Source organism: Mixophyes fleayi, chromosome 4, assembly GCF_038048845.1.
Source record: "Mixophyes fleayi isolate aMixFle1 chromosome 4, aMixFle1.hap1, whole genome shotgun sequence".
Lineage (NCBI taxonomy): Eukaryota > Metazoa > Chordata > Amphibia > Anura > Limnodynastidae > Mixophyes > Mixophyes fleayi.
The window spans coordinates 124,589,205-124,601,706 of record NC_134405.1 but is presented as its reverse complement, the minus strand read 5'-3'; the positions used below and the strand labels follow the sequence as shown (position 1 = coordinate 124,601,706).

The 12,502-nt window shown below is 38.5% G+C and overlaps 1 long non-coding RNA gene across 1 annotated transcript; it reads right to left on the bottom strand.

The window, feature by feature from the left end:
• Window positions 1-1,583: 1,583 nt before the first annotated feature.
• On the bottom strand, window positions 1,584-12,272 carry LOC142149950 (uncharacterized). The gene is made up of 3 exons (XR_012690939.1): window positions 12,240-12,272; window positions 2,799-2,882; window positions 1,584-2,199 (listed from the first exon to the last, which is right to left on the bottom strand). It is a non-coding gene; the product is annotated as an uncharacterized LOC142149950 (long non-coding RNA).
• Window positions 12,273-12,502: the final 230 nt, after the last annotated feature.

The following is a 12,502-nucleotide window of genomic DNA, read 5'->3' as shown; positions in this document are numbered from 1 at the left end:
GAATGGGGAAGAAAGGGGAGTTTAAGCATAGACCAAGTACAGTAAAGTCGTGTTCACTTAAATGCGACTGAGCTAGACACATACACATTTGTCAGGAGGCATATCACTTGTGTCTGCTAAAAGACTGGTGTAAAGTACACACTTATAATGATGACATTAACCTGCTGCATATGCATTCGATGCTAGGATACTAGGAAAAAGTCTTCTTATTTTTTAAAGCAATTCATGTGTGTGTTTCTTCATGGAAATTGTAAATTCCCTCAGTTATTTTTTTTTTAAAAAAATGTAAATATTTAGTTTAACACTGTCTTCGGAATAACACCTAACCTTTGAGGTGCCTTTCCACTCTGTGGGCTAGATTTACTAACAGCCGTGTTTGAAAACCCGCCAACTTTCGGCGGGTTTGGCGGCGGTTTAGCCATCGCTGGATTTACTAAGGCTGAACCCGCCGTCCAAACGGCCAGAAATGATGTTTTCAAACCCGCCTCTGTATAAAGCGCTATGACGGTTTCAACAATGTTCAACATACAAACAGCCGGATTTACTATTAGGGGGTTTATAAAGCCGCCGGAAAACCGCCATTCAAAAGACCAAAATGAAAGCGCTGCTTGTGAGCGGCGAGATTGTTCAAACAGTGTGCTGTTTCAGGTATTTGGTCAATCAGAACAGAAGGGAAAGGGCCATTTCATGTACAAAGTTTGTTCCTTTGGGATTGTATATGTTAAAAGGCCAGTGTCTTGTAATTGCAGTGTTTTTTTGGTTTCTTTTTCTCTTGTGTTTTCCCACCATGCAATTTATTTACTGATTTCCACATTTGTTGTTTTTTATTTTAATATTGCAACAAATCCCTTAACAGAGTGTAAAAGCAATTCTAAATTTACTAAATAAAGAATGGGTTTCTGGCTGATGACTCCTCTGCTGCATCCTCAGACATCTGCACAGCACAAATTCAATGAGGCACATACCCACTAGTAGAGGTGTGTTATAGCGTACCTTTGTACTTTTGTAAACCAGGTTCAGGTTACTAGAATAATCTGGTTGGGTGGCTATGTATGCACCTGAAAAGGGGTCTGATATTATCCTGGCTGGCTGTTTGATACATAATCTAGCATTACATCAATTTACCCCACCGATTATTGCAGTAGACAGTGAAGAAGAAGGGGTCCGTGTTACATCTGGTGATGTGCAGAGCACAGAAGGCGGAAGGCAGATTAGAGTCCGTCTCATTACAAACTACTTCACATGTAAGTGCAGAATAGGAAAAACATTTATTGCTCTAAAATGTGTTTGATGTGAGTGCAATGGTTTTTTTTATTTAAATTGTTTTGTACATTGGAACCTTTAAAAAGAGGATAGTGTGTGCTCCTCATGTGGTAAATATGAAGATCCCTGGAAAGTGACAGTCAGAGGTCGATGCGTAAGTGATTTGAGTGCATAGTTTTTTTAAACATCAGTATACTCTTGTTTAATTAGTAGAAAAGAAACACTGCCACCATAGAAATTTAACTGCATTTATTGCATTACAGCACAATAAATAATAAAGTATAATACTTACACAAACTGAACAAAACATTAGGTGATAATAATGTTTTAGCGCTAGCGACGCCTTTTTGCTGGCATATCGCTATGTTTTGGCCCACTCTCTCCTCTCCCTTGCCCACCCCTGGTGCGAGCACCTCTCCTTGGAGGACTACTCTGTGTCGATCTGCTTGGCGTACTAGCTGTACTGGCAAGCGGGCAATGAGTTCCTGCTGTGGTTGGCCTGCCAGCCGGGTCACGTTCGCATTCCCCTCGAGAACGGAGGAATGTAATGCCTCCACAGCCCCAGTCATTTGGGCCATCTGCACATTGGTTTGTTCCCATGCATTAGCCAGACAGTTGATTGCAGCAGGTATCTGGCTATTTGTGCGGTGTAACCGCCTCAAATGGCCCGTAATTTGGGACATGTGGCGAGTTTGGCTCTCCATGAACATTGTTTGCTGCTGCTGGAATGCGCCAATAGACAGCGCCATTTCTCGGGCTGGGTCCATACTTTGAGGTGCAGATTGGTGGTGTGCTGGGGCTTCAGCAGGGCCAGGTGCAACATCCTGGAGGCCAGACACAGGGGCATCCACTGTTTCCAGGGTGATTATGGTTTGCTCATCTGGCTCGGGGACATTTGCAGGGACTCCGCCTGAGGTGCCTAGTATGAAGAGGGCCCTGTGTATGAAAAATGACGGTAAGTATATAGGATATAATATGTTTGTATATTGCATTCTGAACACTGGATAGGAAACAATAATCTTTAGCAACTACAGATTCTTTCACAATATTTGCATTCCTGATTTCTTGTCCTATGCTACCTGCTTAAGGATGTACTTATTATCCTTTTAATACCCACTATCATTTGGACTATGTATGGTTGAGGGGGCTAAATAAGCAAAGTATTTTTAACCTAGAAATATGAAAATTTAGTCATCCAAATGCTGCTAGACCGTGCTTTGGAGTAAACTAATACTATTTTAGTACTCCCTCTGTGTAGTACATGCTGGGGTATTTTGACTAAACTGCGTGCTTTAAAAAGTGGACATGTTGCCTATAGCAACCAATCAGATTTTAGCTGTCATTTTGTGGAATGCAATAAATAAAGTAAAGGTATATTCTGATTGGTTGCTATAGCCAACATCTCAGTTTAGTAAATGTAGCCCTAAGTTCACATAGCAAACCAAGAAAAAAAAAAAAAAAATTACATTGACAGCAACATTTGCACAGAAAATCAATTAACTCCATTATTTCTCTCCTAAACATTAATCATGCACCTGCTTGCTCGTCTGTGCCCGAATCTCTTGCTGAAGGTGGAGGTGTAGGTCTCGGACTGGGACTGAACTGCGGTCCTGGCGATTCTGGATGTAATACAAAAAGCATACAATGTATTTGCAGCAAAAAACATTTTAAAAATATACAGTTTTCTTAAAAAATGTGTTTGCGAAAAAAAAACCAGGTTTTTTTTTTTTTTAAAAAAAAAGTCCTTTACAAACTGATAGAGTAAAAAATACACTTTTAAAATTTAAAAAAAAAATTAAACAAAAAAAAAATAATTTTTAAAAAGAAAAAGCAATTACAAAAAGTAAAAAGCATTTAAAATACTGTTAGGGTAAAAAAACCAAATAACTCAACAACTACTTGGCCAAAAGAGGGCGAATCGGTGTCCTGCACATTTATGCCCTTTACAATCTCAGCTGGCATTATCTGGCGCAGCTCCTCCTCGTAACTGGTGTACTCTACACGAAGTGGGGGGCCACCACCCGTGCGTCTTGTAGACCTCCTTTCCTGGGCCATTTTTTCCTTCAGCCTCCTCTTAATGTCCGAGAAGCGCTTGCGGCAGTGCGCCACTGTCCGCTTCAGTGGGCCCACCTTGTCACGGCATCACAGCCCCCCCACACACAAATGGTGACGCCGTCTTAGAGGAGTTCGGGCTGCCAGGTTGCCTAGGATGACCTCATAGCAGGGAATGATATTTTGCACCAGCACACAATTCTCATCATGTGAGAAACGCACATTCCTCCCTGTCTTTGTCTTCCTGCCCTGTCCTGTCTCCTCAAACTCTCCCTCTCCCTCCTCTGACCCCTCAACCTCCATCTCCCTCTCCTCAGCCTGTTCTCCCCTCCTATCTCTGGACATTTTCACACAGAAAAACACAAAACACTGACAAACACAAAGGACAAACTAGACTAACTACAGACACACTCTCAACACAGGCACACACAAGTAACATAGACAAAGGACAAGTCAAATACAAAAAATACAAGACAGAAAATAAATGAGAAAATAAATGTACAAAACAGAAAAATACCACAGGACTACTCACACTTCAATCAGATATCGCTCCACCAATCCACCAAACTCCAACTCTCACCAACTCTCACAAAGCACTATCCTCCAAACTCCTCTCACAAAACTCCTCAAAACCCTATCAGAGAAAAAAGTGTCAGGCCAGTGGTTTATATAGGGCTTGTGATGTCAAATCTCCTGACTTTGAAAATAGCCAATAGTAACAGGCCAGGAGACAGGTGTAATTTTCAAAAATACCGCCTTTACACAAAAGTGCCGTCATTTAAAGCAAAAGCGCCATGTTCTATTCAAAGCCGCCGTTACATCGCCGGCGGCTTCAAATTGAAGATGAAATGCGCCCATTCATAAATCCGGCTGTTTGCAATGCAAACCCGCCGGAAAACCGCTGCGATGCATGGTGGCTTCAAGCCGCCATGCATCACGCCTGTTAGTAAATCTAGCCCTGCATCTCTTAGTGTGTCAGTGCCTAGGATGTTGATGCAACCTGATTTCTCCATTTCTCAATAGTTGATCCCCAGCTCTATTGACTTGTGCTGGACATAGATTGCTATGTCTCCAGTGACTAACTCTATCTCAGCTAAGTTCTCACTCTGGTCCTCCACCATCACTGGTCCCCCTAGAGAGAGTGAATTTCTGCCTCTTAAACTGCTGAGAGATAGAGTGAGACAATCACATAGGGGAACATCACCCTTCCTATTAGCACAGATATGGCAGCAGGGGTTACACAAGATCAGCATATGACATGAAAGGAACTACAAAGATGATTGAGAGTGGACAGACATGAGACAAGGAGGTGGTAGAGAGGCAATTTAGCAATGGGGACATTAAGCTTAATGGACCGGCTGAATGGCAGGAAAGGTGAAGGCTAAATGGTCAGAGACGTAGGAAGGTGGGTTGAAGTGATAATGGGGTAGGTAGAAGGGGGCAATGAGAGGATTATTTTTATGTAGTAATCAATAAGGATTGTCAGAGCCCTGAGTCAGCAGTGGATTGCTACCAATTTAAGCAGTTTAGTTGAGTTAATAATACAGCACCACTAGGTATTTTGTCTTGTAAAACAGAGGATGGGTAATAAAGGGGGCATTGGAGGTAAGATAGGTTAGGAAAGGATAATAGGGCTGTATGGAGAGACATGTAAAACAGTCAGTGTAGTGCAAGTAGAAGTACATGTCAATACAGATTAATAACAGTATGGACATACTGCAACTAGATTCCTCTATTAAACTGTGGCAAAGGTCTGGCTGGTGTGATATCTTCTGGCAAAATACAAGCTGGTTGATTTATGGAGAAGTGGAGAGTCAGACAAAGTAGGGTCTTCTCAACTCCAGCCAGTTATGGCTAGAAGCAACAGGGTCCTCAGCAGGATTCAGTTGTTGTTTATCGATAGACTAGAGGCCACAGCAACAATCCAGAAGTCCCAACAAGCAGGACTGATATTTCATGTGAGATAGTGTGGGTAGCATCCGGAAGGAAATAGCAATGCAGAGAAGAGGTGAGGAGAGTTGGCTTGTGCGGGTTGTAGGCACGGATGAGGTTGCTTTTGCTGCATAATGCATGGCTTTTGTAAGCTGTAGCTGTTATACATGGAAAAGAGGAGCATTCAGCAGTGAGATGTAAAAATGGGTTAAATCTCATGTTATCTTGATTTTAAAAATCTGCAACGCCACTTGTTTTTTAGCTTTAATAATAACTAGTCATACAGGGAGAAAGCAAAGGGTGCAGTGAATAGCTGTCAACAATGTTTATATGCTACAGCAGTGCATTACTTACATGTGGACACTTTGGTGCTGCAGCATAGGCCTGGGGGTCTGACTGAAACAGTGTGATGAATGGTTCCCAGCAATTATAAATATAAATAAATACCCAAGAATTATAACCACAAACTCATTACAATTACTATAAAAATAAAGCCTATACTGGTAGCCCATTCTGGTGTTCTATATATAAAACAAAGGCCAAACTAGTAATATGTATAAGATCATCATATAAAGGTGACCAATAAATGAAGTAGGACATATTCTGACCACCAATAATATAACAGAGCACTTTCTGGTGAATAATATACATAAAATTAGCCGTTCTTGTGGCAAGTACATAAAGCAGAACACATTGGTCCTGATTCATTAAGGAAAGTAAAGCAAATGTTTTTCATTACCTTAATCAAACTTGTTAGTGAGATTGTTACAGAAAATTAAAGTGTATGTAGTTCCTCTTTGGGCTAAGTTTGTGCAGTTTCCATCAAGCACTTTTTGGTATAAGTGTAGAATGCACGAAAGAGGAAATTAAATGAATTAAATGTGTTGATGATCAGATTATGTTAGAATGCTTGATCCAATGATTACAATGAGTTTGTGGGAAGTTTGCATGCCCCAGATATGGGGGAGGTTTGCTTATCTTCATAATTTAATTTGTTGGCCATATAATAGTTAAATTCATCATATCCATTTATTTATATAGCACAACCAATTCCTCAGCGCTGCACAGCTTTATTTGTCAATCACACATCAGACCCTGCCCCATTGAAGGTTACAGTCTATATTCCCTAACACACTAACACACATATACTAGAGTTAATTACATTAATCACATTAAATGGAACACAACTTCGGAAAACTGAAGTGTATAAGGAGTTTGGTATAACAGTTTACAAAAAGCTGAATATCAACACACAATAACAGGCAGAGGAAAATAAAATTCTGAGAAAAAAATGGAGATACATGCAGAAGTGTTACCATTGTATAAATTACTCCCAGGCCACATGTCAAACGTGGGGGACCGTTTTGGTACACCTTACTGTAAGAAGGAGATAGGAGAATCTGAGACTGTTCAGAGATGGGCAACCTCATTAGTGAATGATTGGGTTATATAATAAAAAAAGGTTACAAAATTTGAATTGTTTATTTTGGAAAAATGGTAACTTAGAGAGGTGATCAAATGAATATGTTTTATTAACTTCAAGATCAATACAAACTGTACTAAAGGCCATACAGTGGTCAATGATTACAAAAGGAATAAGATGGTTTATCAAGAGCATAGAAAGAAATTATTTTTACTGTAAGGATTGTTAAACTGTGAAATTCTTCACCATGTGATGTTTTGATTGCAAATTCACTATGGGAATAGTATCTGGAGCTATAATTAGTAGAGAACATTATGAGGATGATTGAGACAAATAATTTATCAAATTTCCATTTTTTGAGTCAAGAAGCATTTTCCCCCTGTGAGATAAATTGTCAACTGTCAGACTGGAGTTTTGTTTAGCCTTTCTCTGAATCAGCACAACTTGTAAATGAAAGTAGAACTGGATGAACCTGTAATTTTTTTCCTTGCTAACTATAACTATGTAACTCTAAAAATAAACTAAACATGAATAAATATAAGACATTGTAGTTTAGATCATTTATATTATCAAAATTAATGAAATACATTGTATATCAGTTAGAACTGTGAAATTCAAATGATTTCAATAATCAAAAATTGAATTTGGTCATCACATTTCCTTCTGTCATAAACTACTTAATTTGCTTAATTGCTTGTAATGAATGTAAATTCAGGGACTCACACTGCAGATTATTTTACTGCTTGCACACAGTAAAGCTCTTAACAGCCCCAATGGTTTATAGTCAGGCATTAAATGAGCGAGACCTAATTGAAGTTTTAATTAAAGTTTCTTTAATTAGCTTTGAGGATGGATTGTCCACTGTGGGACAAATGCCTTATACTCATTGCATTTTACTAACTTCTTTTTTTAAGTTTTAATACTAAAGTTCAGTTGATATATTATCTACATTTATTATGGGGCTATATGTCTCACATTGTCAGAAGAAATTTTGGGAGACTTGAGTTTAGAAAAAAATGTAAGTTTCAAACTAATCTCTTGAGAAAGGTATTGAGCGAAATTACTTCTGGAGCATGATGCATACAAAATATTTCTATTTCAAGAGCAACAAAAGCAATAAAGAAGGTTAAATTACTGAATGTTAACTCATTGTTTTTCCAATTAAAGTTATTTATTTTTTAAGTATGCATTAGCTGAAGAGTATATGTCAACATGCTATATGTAGCTATCAGTCAGGTAGTACAGAGGTTCTTCTTTTAAATGTATTGGGCTAGTTTGTAAAGCATGACTTCTTTTCTTCATCAAAACATGCACAAGAAAATATTAGGAGATATATATATCTTTATTCATATAACTAGAGAGCAATTGTATAATAAACTTATTCATAGATGATATATGTTATCTAACTACCAAGTTAAATGATGTAGACGTGTGATAATGAGTTGCAGAGTCTTACAAATTATTTGTCAACTAACGTGCAAGACCAGCAAAGCCAGCTGGCAATGTGCATGATATACAATAGTGTATTATAGACTTAAGGTGGTAAAGTCCTCCAAATCCACAGCAAAGTTTTAGAGAGATGCTGACATTATTGTTTAATGAATCTCAAGTTGAAACCAGATAAACATCTTATATATGCCATATTAATGAGCAAAGATGAAGCTCTCGGGTTCATACTTGTTATTGCCACCTTTTACTGAAATCCAACACTCTTGCTTTCTCCCAAACAGCTAACAGAGAGTTCTGTCACTGATATCATTTTAGATTCCTTTCCTACACTGAACTCTGACTGATGTATTTTTAGTGCAGGACAAGAAATAGTAGTCAATAGAATAGTAGATGCACCATGTGGGATCTGGCAAGAGGGAATAAGTGGTTCACTGTTCAGAGCAGAAGAGAGAGTTTGTGAGGGTGCATAGCTTCAGGTAAGGCTCTGTGTGTTAGACTTGTCACCAGACATGGGTTTCCATATTAAAACTAACTATTAGATGGAACTGCATATTAGCCTTGGCACAAGATATCGCTCAACGGTGTATATCTAACAGCAGATATATCTCAATATTGTGAATTGGGCACCAATCATGGGTGCACACATTATAATTGGTACTAGGTATAGATTACTTTGTATACTTATCACTAGCTATAGCTCAGAATATTATAGTTGTCATCAGATATGGCTAGGACTCTACCTATTTAATATAGTTCAGGAAGTGGCTGCACAGACATATGCAGGATCTGCTATCTACTTTTATTTGGAATGCACTAATCTGCCTCTTTTCCAGCTGCAGTGGAGGAAAGGGACATAGATAAAAAGTAAAATATATAGTTAAAACAATATTAGAAACGGCATGAGAAATGGGTCAACATTGTATTTTGCAGCAGATATGGCTGAACGTTGTGCATTGGGCACCAAGCATGGTTCATGCATATTATACTAGGTACAAGATATGACTTAGCTTCTCATATCACCAGATGGAAAATATTTGTATCACACTGCATTGGGCACCAAGCATGGTTCTACACATTATACTAGGTACCAAATATGGCTTAGCTTCTTATATCACCAGATGGAGGATAGTTGTATCACTAGAAATGACTTAGAACATATCAGTTTCTAACATTCGAGCATGCTCCTGAAATTTGAATATATTTAGCAAGAACTGCTCACACTGTAATTGCAGCCAGAGCCTTCTTTGCAACTGTTTACTGAACTGGAACTGAAACATGAAGCGCCTGTGCAGGTATATGCAGTAAACTCTGGTTCAGTAAACAGCCCTGTGGGAAATTTACAGGTATGATCTGCAATAAGATCTGCACATCAATTTTTTTGTTAATGCAGCAATCTGTCTCCTCTCCAACTGCAGTGCAGAAAAGAAGAGTAGATCAATAGAAATACACAGTAATGTTGTTTATACCTTCTGATGTCACTAAAGGTATTCAGCGGTGTTAATGTGGACATTAAAATCAGTCAATGGTCAAACATTAACTATGTGTTGGGCCTATCATGTATCGCCTAAAATCAGTGTAAATATTCAAATGATCTGTGCTGTAAATTCACAACCTTATCAAAATATTTAAAAATAATTCTACACCTAATTCACACAGTATAAATATTCAAATGGTTTATTTAAGGGGATCCCAGAACACTTTGTCAGCAGCAGCTTCACACACACACACACACACACACACACACACACACACACACACACACACACATCTCTTTAATTAGCTAAATAAAGAGTGCCACAATAGGGGGTTATTTTTTCTTTTTGTCTCAAAACAGTCTTAGAAGCCTTGTGTCCTGTTCTAGAATCCTGAGATAAACGTAATCTATCATTGCTATTCTTCCATCTTCTGTAGTTAAGCAAGATTATTACTTAAGCGAGGTTATTATCTGATGACCTGATTGATCTTTTTACTCTTCAATTACTTTTTTGTTTTTATTGCACCTATAGTATTTTTCAGTCTAATTTGAATATATGTTTTCACTTGAGACTTATGTTTTAATTTTAAACCACATTTTCAAAATTTAATGATAGTTTTACGTAAAACTATTATCTATGTAGTGAAAATAAATAGCTTAATAAAGAACTGGAAGTTGCTCAAATCAATTTACAGGCTATAACAGGTGCATGAAAGGGTGGGGTTATCCTAAAAGGAAAAAACACAGACAAATTCCCCCAGCACACTGCCATAGCCAGCAACAGATCTGCTATTTCTACTGTAGATAAAAATGCAAAAGTCTCAGTTGCACACATTTGCAAATGTATGTTGAAGCCACCCACCACTCCAAGGTGCTTTTGCTTGTATGTTCATCTATAGAGGTTTAAACTTCTCAGTGGTTCCAGGGCTTTCCTTGAACTAATATTAATTTATAATAATTAGTTTCCTATAACAACTCGGACCCAACAGTGTTAGTATATTTTCGATGTTGAAAATACCGACTGACATAATACTGATCCGAAAATTCCAACAGTCTAAATACCAACATGAAGAAAATACTGCCACACATAAAATACCAGCAGTGTGATTGCCGACAGTGAAAAATGCCGACAGTCACACTGCTGACTATAAACAGTAAAAAAAATAAATAAATAAATGTTAAAAAAAAGTGTACCACTTTCCCCTCCCCAGTCGTATTAACCCTAGTATTGGTAGCCTAGTATTGGTCAGAGGGAAATCAGGGGAACAAACAGCGTGGGGTGCCCCCGATTCCCAGCTTTAAAGCACGTTTCCAGAATACATACATATCTAACACAAGACACTGCAAAAACTTTAATTCACGCAATTATTTTCTCTTGCATAGATTATTGCAATTCCCTTCTTACTGGTCTTCCCAAAATCAGACTCAAGACCCTACAATCTATTTTGCATGCAGCGGCTAGATTGATTTTCCTTGCAAATCATTCTTCCTCTGTTGAGCCACTCTGTCAGTCTCTACATTGGCTGCCTGTTTTTCAATTAATCCAATATAAAATTCTACTACTACATACAAGACCATCAACAAAACTGCACCAACATACATCTCCTCACTTGTCCCAAAATATTTCCCAACTCAAGATCTACGTCTCTCTTCCACTCTCATAGCATCCTCACATTCTCGGTTACAGGACTTTTTTCAGGCTGCACCCCCTTTGAGGAATTCACTCCCTTGCAAAATAAGACTTTCCTCTAGTCTTCAAACCTTCAAGCGTTCTCTGAAAACCCTCCTCTTCAGACAAGCTTATAATATTGCTCTCTCTAGGTTACCCCATTTCCACCTTCTACACAGCTAGCACAAGACAACAACCCTCTGACTAATATAGCTGTATAACTGAGCATACAGACCACTAAATACTTTTTAATCTTTGCATTCAAGCTGGATAACTATGCAATATGATGTAACACTTACCCTCGTGTATCAAACCGTTGTCCCATAGAATGTAAGCTTGCGAGAAGGGCCCTCTTACCTCTCTATATGTATTAGCCAGTATTGTTTTATTACTGTTTTTACCCAATTGTAAAGCGCTATGGAATCCTCTGGCGCTATGTAAAATAGTGATGATGATGATTGTCCAATTTGTTATTTTGTACTTTTGTTTAAAAATGTTGTGTTATGTTTTGTTCTTAATTCTGAAAATTTTCATCACAAATTTTCACAAACTGAATAAAATAAATCTAAATATGAAATGATAAACATTTTTCAATGGGTTGACCCACCGTGCCTATTGCAGCTCTTGCGAAATATTTTTTGAAGCCGTTTATAACACCTCCCTCGCTGATTTAGGAGTGACTTTGCTTTTTTCCCATTCCCTACAAATGGAGCTATTTTTGTTCACATGGCTTATGCAATGTGCAAAATGATTAAATGCACACTGCACATCTAGGCACAGTGTCAGAGAGGGACGTAAAGGGCCTACCAGGGGAATTCAATGGTAGAGGCCCACAAAATAGTGTGTGTGCTGTTACTTTGTGCTGGATTGCCACTGAAAGGGCATGGCCAGCCCCCAGAGAGGGTGTGTGGTCAGCCCACAGCACCATAATGTAGTCTATAAATAAAAAAATAACAAACCCAGAAGACTGTACATACCTGCCATCCTCAGGTTCAGTTATGTGGCATTAGACACGGCTGAGCCTCCATTTGTCCATTAAGCTTCTGATCGACAGCCACCAGAACTCTATCACAAACTTTAAAAGAAGTGGAAAAGGAAGGTAAGGAATTGGAAGATGAAAGGTGAGGAGGGAGAATAGATGCATAAACAAACACAAAGAGGCAACTGAGGGAAAGAGACTGACAGAGACAGTGGAAGGGGAGAAACACTGGCATAGGCTGTGAAAGGAGACAGGCTGGCA